Raw genomic sequence first — 10,494 nt, 5'->3', positions numbered from 1 at the left:
TTGTGATATCAGATAGATATTTTTAATAGGAAAAGATCTTGTAAATGTTAGCAGTGATTTACTGCTATTTAATGAAACTCTTAAAGAGACCCTTTGGTCCTGGACAAAGATGGCCGAACCACTTCTCTGACTACCTGCTGCACACTGTGCATTAGTATGCATCATTACTCTAAGACACTACACCAGCTTTGATTGACCAGTGCTGCCCATGTGAGCCACACTGACCAATCAGAGCAGCACAAGACTTCTGATTCATACGAATGCACACTGTGCATCAGGCAGCGGTCATCTTTGCCTGTCCCAGACCAGAGGTTCACGTTAAGGCCGAATTCACACAGGTGTATTTGCGTGTGTAATATGCAGAAAATAGAACCCATTGCTTTCAATGGGTTCATTCACATGTATTTTTCTTGCACATTTCAGCCCTGCAAAAAACCCGCAGCATGCTCTATTTTCCTGCACATTTGAGCACCAAGAGTTCCCTAGAGCTCATTAGGGTAATTAGCGATTCAAATCGGTCCATCTTTGTTTGAAACGTGCAAATGAACATGCATTATGGGCACAAACAGTACAGTAAAATATACGGATACACGTGCAAAAAAGCATTGTTTGGTGCACAAAAAGGTTGTGCTGAGATGCAAGCAAAAGCGCATACGCCTGGGTGAAGGGGGCTTAAAACATGCCGATTTTGTGATGGATTTGTTTTGTTCAAGTCCCCTCTTGGGAGTAAGAAAAATGTAAAAAAAAAGTTTAATAACACTTTTAAAAATGTTTAAAAACTCAAATAGTAAAAGTTTAAAATATTTTAATTATGAAAAATCTTCAATAAAAATATAATCAAGAAAAGAATGTTACAAAGTGTGTAATCAATGGTTTGATTGACAAATCTTTGAATCTTACATGCCATTGTTTTATTACTACGGATGACATAAGTCCATAATTATAAATGATATGATAAAGGACGTCTATTTACAAAAATCGTGAGGGAGCGCTTCTGAAATGTACGATCCATAGTGCCGTGGTAATGTCAGTGAGGGGGACTGTAAGCAGATGTGACAGTGAATGAGTATGACTAATGCTAAAGTACAATGGCAGTGACTCAGCGAACAGTGTTACTGAGCAGCTGCATCAAGAATTGGCATAATGCAAGTGAGACAAACAAGTGTTTAGACGGTGGGCGCTGAAAAACAGATTACATACAAAATGATAGATAATTGTTTTCCTCCCAGCTAAATCTTAGGTCGGGTTCACATCTGCGCTGGAATCTCAGTTCCGAGATACCATCACATATCCGACACAAAATAACAGAAGAAATTACGCTGCATGCAACACTTTTTCTTCTGGTAAAAAGCTGGGCAGCTGAGCAGAATGCAAATGGACCCGATTGTAGTCAATGGGGTCCATTTGACGCTGTTCGGTTCCATCGTAAGACGGATTTCCCTGATGCAGATGTGAAAGTAGCCTTACTGTGTCTTACAGTCCACCGCTTCTGATGCAAAACAGGTACAATAAGAACTAATCTAAAACAGTAAGATGATATTCACCACTAAAGGCCCATTTACACCAGCCGATGATCACTAAAAAAAAAATTGCTGATCGGTGTGTGTAAATGTGCGCCCATCGTCCGCTTTCCGGGCACTGCTAGCTGATCGTTAAATTCAGTCCAACCTAAAAATCGGCCTTCACTTTTATCAGTAGTTCTCCACGGGGAGTGCTGATAGCATTGTTTCCCCATGGAGAAGAAAGGATCTGAGCACAGATAATAGCCTCGGGCTATTAACTGCATTCAGTGAAGGCTTCATTTGCATACATAATTGGTATTTAAGTAGCTGAGTAGATACTTAATACTTTATGCAAAATGATCGCTCAAAGCTGTCACTCAAACTGTCGTTTGAGCGATCTTTGAGCGATCATCGGCCCGTGTAAACCAGCCTTAAGGGACTCCAAAATTGACTGTCAATTTGCATGACTATCAGTGGTGGAGCTAAAGGCTCATGGGCCCAGCTGCAAAAGTTCAGCATGCCCCACTCCCTCACAATTTCCCTTCATGGCTGCTGAAAAAACTCTGCAAAGAATTTTACGATGCGTCACTGTGTTTTTTAAGTGACCAATTGATGCAGCAACGATGTTAGGGGTATGCTTAAACCCCATTCCCTCCAAAAAAAGAAAAAATATATATAAAGATACACACATAGACAGATAACAGTGCGGGCTGAGATACAGCAGCTCTGCTCTAGTAGAGCTCTAAATAATGCAGTCACTATGTAATCGTCAGATACCAGTTCTACGCAGTGATAGTGATTACAGTGCAGTTACCTCCAGTGATCACAGATGATGCCTCCTTTTTGCAAAAATGATTTGACTCAGCGTACTCTCCTCATCCTGTGCCACCCTCTCACTGCCTTCCCATAGTAATAATAATGCTTGCATTTGTACCCCAAACTGTACTAGTGCCCCCTGTTGTGCCCTGCAAAGCAACAGTGCTTCAATATAGTAAGTGAACATTCACACATAGCAGAATTGAGGAAAATCACCATCAAAATCTGTGTAAATTTCCATTCCAAAATCCGCTGTAAACGTACCTTTATATTTATCCTCTAGTACCACCACAAGTATTAATTCTGAGTCTGAGTCCCCCTCCTGGTTAGGGTGACCTCCCTTTTGCGCCACCTCAGTGCTAACCAATTACAGAGCAGTAGCCTGAGTTTGTCTGTTTACAATGTAATCTCTCTCTCCAACCATAATCATGGCCACATAAGAGAACAACATGAAACCACTGATTTCCATAGGAGTTTCAGTGGTTTTGTTTTCCCTATCAGGATTTTTTGGTTGCGAATACTACAGTTCTTCCCTGCATGTAGTGAATACATCACAGGGAGAATATCAGGCTGCCACTATCTTCCCGCGGTTATTTTCAAACCCCTGTGCTCTGGCGCAGAGTTTGAAAAGCTGGCAAAGGAGAAGAAATTGTTCAGGCATAGTTGCGCCTACTGCAATGTGTTTTCGCCCTTAGTGTAGTGTGATCTAGCAGTATATTACTTAGTGTGTGATTATTTAATGTGTAAGGCTACATTCACACGGGCGAGCATGATAGTGTCCGCGTATATGTAAGCGTAAAAAAAAAAAGGTTCCCGCTGTGTTCCAGACCTCGTCCCAGTGATCCCCCAGTGTTCTTTCATCCCCCAGCCCATAACATTATTTCTTGTGCTACTTTGGGTGTATAATAAATGATTATATCTATAGTAGGGCCCTCAGGAGGTTTACTGTGGAGGAGGCTTATGCAATCATGGCGTCTGAGTCAGACTCAGCTAGTCAGGATGAGCCAACCTTTCTGGCATTATCCTCCTTATCATCAAGTGAATCTGAACCCCCAAGAAGGCGCCCTAGGACTTCTACTTCAGAGGATCCAGATTCATCTGATGCTCAGTGGATTACACCAAAAACGTTCCCACCTCAGATCCCTGATTTTACTCGGAACTCGGATGCAATTTAATATAGCAGGGCTCAGAGGGAGGAGATGTTTAAAGTTTTTTTTCCGATGATTTTATTGCCCGTTTTAATCAAATCAATTTATATTTTTATAGAATTTTATCTGAGATCACAAACGTTTGGGGATCATATTATGTATGGAGCTGGAAAAGAAGCCAAGCATTAGGGCCTGCTGGAGCATGGATATCTTATACCACGCCTCAATGTTCCGCATGGCGATGTCAAGGATGCGTTTTGAAACGATCATAAAATTGCTGCATTATTATAATGACAATACGCAGAGCCCACCCAGCGATGAAATACAATCAGGCTGATAAGAGAGCATTTTATGTTTAATCAACGTTTATTGGATTTTGTAGAAAATAACAGTGCAGGTCACGCAGGACCAAACTACGACAATAACAGAACGCAGAAACATTAACAATCATGGGAAAAAGGAGTAAATGGTCCATCGGACTGCCCATAATCTCCACAGCAATGTATGGTAGGCAGAATATATGGGGGAAAAAGAGATAAACATAGCCAAAAAAAAACCACCATAAGCAAAAAAAAAAGTCTTAACATAGTTTTCTTTTTTTTTTAAATGTTTTTTATTGGTATTTATATTAACATTGAAATAACATTGTGATTGCAGACATCTGGGTATAATGAGATGTAAAGTCGATACAGTGTTACATAGAAATTAGTCTAGGGATACAAATTTGCTTGATAAGTTTAACTCTAACCTGAAATGTCCTAATTGATTTGTTGAAATCTCTATGAACATATAAAACAAGTAATAACACGTATCTTTGTACACAATTTTAATGAGCCCTGGGGTTTGGTGAAGGGGGTTTTCAATATAGTTTTCAATAGCATGGCCATTGCTGGGAGCTGTACATAGAAAGATTCCTTACATAATAGCTTAGAACAGCAAGGGACCTGGACATATCCCATAGAGTCCTGCAAAGTGACCAATATAATGGACAGAAAAGGAACAAAAAAGAAATTAGAATGCTAAGAGAAAGGGGAAAGAAGAAGAAAGAGGGAAAGGGAAAAAAAGTGTTGTCATTACAGTTTTCATTACACTATATGGTGTTGGCAGATCCTGTCAAAATGTAAAAGTCATATAACTGGAGAGTGCAGCCCGGTTTCTGAGCGAGAGAGGGCTCGGGCAGAGACCAGGACAGTGGATGACCCATTCATTATTCCCAGTGTGACAAACATCTCACATACCAACAGTTTCACTTAACTCCTGGGAATTCTGAGGAGCTATCCAAGAAGACCAAGCAATATACCAGGCAGGACAATGAGTCTCTCCAAGTTCTGGATTTCTTCTAGCTTGGGAAGCCATTAAGACCACCTGCACACAGGTGGAATTGTATTGCAGAATCCGGAGTGGGCGTCCGCCTCCGTATCCCACAGCAAATGCTGCCCATAGCATGCTGCCCATGAGTGGAAATCGGTTGTGATTTTCTGCTTGCGGAGAAGAAATCACAGCATGCTGCAGCTTCTGCGCGGACAGCTTTCATTGAAGTCAATGGAAGCCATCTGCCAGGAACCCTTCCGCAATCATTATTGCAGAAAGGTCGCGGGATCTGCGTAATCACCTAGCAACGAAGCGGCATAATCTGCACTGCGCATGCACACTGGCGCACCAGTTGCACATTTGCAATACAGATCCGGACAGGTATGCGAAGTTCACTGTCCGGGCACATGGTCGGATTCTGCTGCGGGATCCTGCATGCGGAATCCGACCCGGCCATATGCAGACAGCCTAAGACATGAAGGTGGATTTCCAGAAAGCCAGACACAGGATCTAGCAGCATTAAAAAAGTGCATAATAATATTTCATTCATGGTACGAAAGCAATGAAAGGTCTGATAGGCGCAAGAAACATATGTTTGACTTGATTTGGTTCTAGAAAAACTTGTCAGAAATATTAGAGAGGCAAAAAACATGGATTCCATCACTGCGAAGACGAGTCTTCTGAATAAGAGCTACCTGTATTCATTTGCTCCATTGGAGACAGAGGAGAGATGAGCTTTTCTCTGGAAAGTTTAAACCCTACACATTTAGAGAGGGAAATGCAAGAACGTCCATGTCAAAGTCACGGTCAGAGAACAGAGGGGGAACGGAAAAAAAAAACTAAATAAAATGAAAAGACGAAATGCGAAGGCTGAAAAAAAAGGGAGGATGAGAGTAGAGGGAGGTAGGAAGAAAAAAAACCTGAAAGATGGCGCAGATCACGAGAAACTGGAACCTGCACACTATGCTATAAATGGCTAGTCCAGATACAGTAGATTAACAAAACGGGGAGAAATTTCACTAAGGCAGATCCAGGATGACCAGAGATGATCTTCTAGCCAATCCATGAGCCACCATGTCTAACTGGAACCAGAATCCACCCTCAAAATCACCGCAGGGCAAATAGAAATAGGAGGAAACTTACAAACCCATATTATAAGGATGAGTGAGAGACAATTTAGCCAGCACTCCTAGCAAAAGGACGGGGCAAACACAATCCACAAACTATAAAAAAAGTAAGTCCCAGAATAGAGATACATTGGGGGACAGCAGATAGGGAGTGTAAACAGTCACAGAATCTAAGAACACTAATGTTAGTTGGTACTAGAAGTTTGCAAATGGAATAAAAAATGATACATTCTGTCATTCTTCCGAAAACCTCAAGGAAGACTGGTGGTAAATGGGGGGTCTTGAGGGGAATTGTCAACGAGGACATTGAGTACAGGTAGCTGCGGAGAAGCAGGAAGAGGGAAATCCAGCCAATCCAGAAGGTGTAAATCAGTCAAACCCAGGAATTAAGGCAGCCCTGCAACTCAACCCGGAGAATGTAGGATAATAGGTTGTGCCGTTTCTAAGGACCACAAAATGAAGGGAATAGCATATATAATGGCCCCAGCACCAGAGTAATCTTAGGGTGTGCCACAGACTGAGAAGTTAGACATGAGGGTCTCTCACTATTTAGAACCATTGGTGAGAGTGCTCTAGTGTTAGGCATGCGCTCCTGCTCTATTCTGGGAAAGGCAGGCCAGTCCTCTGCTAACAGTGAAAGGGATTATTCTTCCTTATGGCTAGAGACCCTCCCTCCAGTAGCGGTGTACGCTCAGCAGGTTGGGATAGCAGCACATGCTCCTGCATGGCAGGAGGAAGATCTGTTCCCAGCCAGACAGTCAATGCTGCAGCTGCTTCCTCGAGTGAAGTGCTCAGTTGGGATGGCACCTGTAAATGGCGTGGTGGTGCCTCGGTAACTCCAGGATCCTGCTATGATGAGGCCTTCAGGGAGAGCAAAAACTTGGAGATGCGGGACTCTGTTGATGCCAAGGTAAATCCTCTCCATGCAGAATGCTTCCCCATCTGCTCCATTGCTTTCAAGCTGCACTTAGCAAATGGCAGGATCATTGCAGGCAGGAGTAGGGTACGGAGCACTAATTTAGAGCGTCTTCATTGCTCCATGTTCAAGCCACGCCCAGTAATAGAACATTTTAATGCTAAGTTTGCCCAGGTATACACCACTGATAAAAACATTTTTGTAGATGAATCCCTGGTACATTCGAATGAGAGGCTTTGATTCCACCAGTACCTGCCCAGTAAAAGGTCATGGTCAAGCGTGAAAATGTATAAGCTGTGCAAGAGTACATCAGGGTACACCCATAAGTTCTGGATTTGTGAAGGGAAGGACACCAGAATTGAGCACTCAGCAGAGCCCCCACCCCCCTCCTGGGAATTACAATAAAAATTGTATGGGAATTGGTGCAACCACTACTGGACCAGGGTTACCACCTCTGTCAAGATACTTTTTACACCAGTTTATCCCTATTCCAGAGCTTCACTGACAGAAAAACTATGGCATGTGGCACTGTTAGCAAAAAAAAAAACAGAAAACCTCCCAAGTCGCTGCTTGGGCAAATGCTCATGAGAGGTGAGAGTGGGCACTATGCAGTGACAATGTATTGTGTGTCATTGGCACTATAGATGCCAGAGTACTTCGTCAATGCAGGACTCGACACATCATAGGTGCATAAGGTACAAGTCCATTGCATCTTTCTCATCTCCCATACACTTTCATTGGTACCTAACGCCACTATCACAAAGTGCCTTGTCTTCCTGTTACAACAGTATGTATACACATAACATCACTTTGCATACAAATGCAATTAACCAGCTTACTGACTCAACTTCATATGCTGTCATTTACTAATGCAGTAAATACAGACATGATGTCAGCATGCCCATATAACTACAGTCCTCTTTGAGGAGGTAATACCCAGTCCATAACCATCAAACCATCATTGTTTGTACTGGTCTCACATGTGCGGCAGCTTTGTCTTTATCCAAGCTCAGGTCCATGATTCTGTCTATTTCCGGGACCGCATGCTGCCTCTCCTTCCATGCAGCTTGCTTTAATCCTCCTTGCACCGGGGTCATCAGGGTCTGTTGGTCTTCCACCTTCACTCTTGATCATTAGGGCCTTTTCATACACACCCATGCTGCTTCCCAGCATGGGGACAGTGCTACAATTGCCGTCACCTGCTTATGCCACCTCAACCAGTCGCCACCTGCTTATGCCACCCAGGCTGCCCAGTCCTCCTGCTGCTTTAGTCCTTCTTGCTCCAACAGGCTGCTATGAAGCAGCTCTAATTGCTTTTTATGGCCAAGATGTCTGCCACAACCTCTTCTGGGCAGGTTTTAACCTCGTAATACTTTGTTCCAGACATGGGGCTAGATCTTCATAGTGGTGATGTGCTAGCCATCTGACCACTGCATCCCTGGGGTGCAGAGCCTCCTCCTATTCAGCCACAGCTGTGGCTTCAACCAAATGGCACCTACAGTGCCTGACATCTATATTATAAATAATATGATGTGTAATGTTATTGGGATTGTAAGGGTGCAGCAAGGCACTTGTTGATGGACAGTAGCATGTGACATTAGAGCTGTAAGTGACACGGAAGAAAGACCATGGGTTTATTGTCGGGAGAGAAACCTCTGGATATATATGGCATCAACAATGTCATGCGTCCTTGTGTGAAAAGGGAAGCTGCTCCTAAAGAGTATGTGAGGTCTGGGCTACAGGCGAGTAAGATATATGCAATGAGTTGTACTGCAATTGAATAAGAAGGCCTGTGCTGAGGACATTTAGGATGTAGGGGGTTCTGTATTTAGGGATGCAACTCCTATGGAATGAGAAGGGTCATTCTAAAGAAAGTGACGCAAATGTCGGTCATGGTTAAACAAGGCCTGTTGAACAAATGCCTTGCTGCTGCCAAAGAGAAGACCTTAGAGTTACTGTAAACTACATATTGGTCTGCAGTGGGTAATTCAATACTGTCACTTTAAAAAAGGTTGTGCCACGAGTTATAAGGTAATGTTTAAGTATTTTAAGTATCACAAATTTTCATGTGGAGTGAAATAAAGTTCAGGCCAATGTTGTTAAGTAAAGTTATTTTAGATGAAAATGTGCTGCTTCCCCTCCTCCGTCAGTCATTTTATACTCCCCTGTCTTCAATGAAGTCCGTGCGTGGTCTGAAAATAGGACCTTTTTCAGGCAGCTCTCACATAGGCTGAGTTTCAAACTACCTGAGTTCTTCCCCAAAAGACAGCACAGGAACGAGGAGTATATGAAAATACACCCCCGTCTCCTAATCACCTCCTCGAACAGCACCATTAACCCCTTAAGGACCTGACACTTTTTAGGGATTTTACCCATGTGGTGGTTTTACTGCCCTATTTTTTTTCCTTTAGCTACCAAAATTATTTTTGCATCTTTTTTTCCATGACATATAGGAGGATTTTTTAAATATCTATTTCACTGACTTTTTTACCAGTTTTTTTTTTCATTTTATTGGGGGGAAAAGCTTAAAAAAATGATTATTTTACATTTATGGTTGTTTTTTTTTTTAAAATTAGTACATGTACGCTAAAATAAAGTACGGGAATGGGTTCCTCTATTCGTTTCAGACGTTTTGATATATAATATGTATAGCTTTGGATTACAGGGCGCTTTGGTTTGGTTGGCGTCGGTTTTGGGTTATTTTCTTTCTTATGTATACATTGTTGTTTTATTCTGTAATTTTGTTTTACTGATGTATGTAATTGTGTTTTTTTACTATCTATGTCCCCCATGACGTCATATAAGACCTCTAGGGGACATTCACTTGTTTGTTTGTTTTTTTTATTTGACACTTTCCCACTGTAGCTAGGGCATCCATAGGGGCCCCGGTTACAGGGAAAAACAACCCCTGTAGTGACATTAGTCACTGTCAGAGCTATCCAGGGTCTAGTGTGACCCTGCAACTCTGCCATAGCAGGGAATTCAGGCAGTCACGTTACCCCCCGAGGTCCCGTAATGAAAGTTAAACTTTTACTTTCACTTTTGAGTACACAGCGCTCATTGAGGGCTGTGTACTCAGGGAAGAAAAAGGCAGAAAGGGTTAAAAAACCCTGCTGCTTTCTCCTCTGGGTTATCAGCTGTTACTAACAGCTGGCAACCCTTCCTGTCTGATTGATTGCACAGACAGAAGGCTTAAATCCCTGCCGTAATTTTACTATCGGCGAGGCTTTAAGCCCAGGACCAGGCACCGTATATTTACTGTGCCTGGTCTTTAATGGGTTAATGATGCTATTCGGAGGTGTAAGGTTCCCTTTAACACTTAAACTAAGATGAAATCCGTTGCATTTCCTTATTCATATATTCTTATATGTTTATATAGTAACGTGCCAATTGGTTCAAAGAATATTATCTGCATGAGATAACAATAAATGATGGAAATTCTGGCCACATTGCTTGCATGCATGCTCTGTACATGGCTGGGGAATGTGTTGCTGCTATAGAAGGTACAAGAAAGCAGACAAGAAGTCTGGTCATTTCTTTAAGAAAACATGTATTAATTCCATAATATTATTACACTTTTATATTACACATTACAGAAAATGTTTATTCTCACTGGTCCCTGGCCTCATAATTCCCAATAACAGGCACACACTTAACTAGTTAGAAGCCAATTA

The sequence above is a fragment of the Eleutherodactylus coqui genome, chromosome 1 (assembly GCF_035609145.1).
Source record: "Eleutherodactylus coqui strain aEleCoq1 chromosome 1, aEleCoq1.hap1, whole genome shotgun sequence".
NCBI lineage: Eukaryota > Metazoa > Chordata > Amphibia > Anura > Eleutherodactylidae > Eleutherodactylus > Eleutherodactylus coqui.
The sequence above is the reverse complement of the archived record's forward strand: the minus strand, read 5'-3'. Positions refer to the sequence as shown.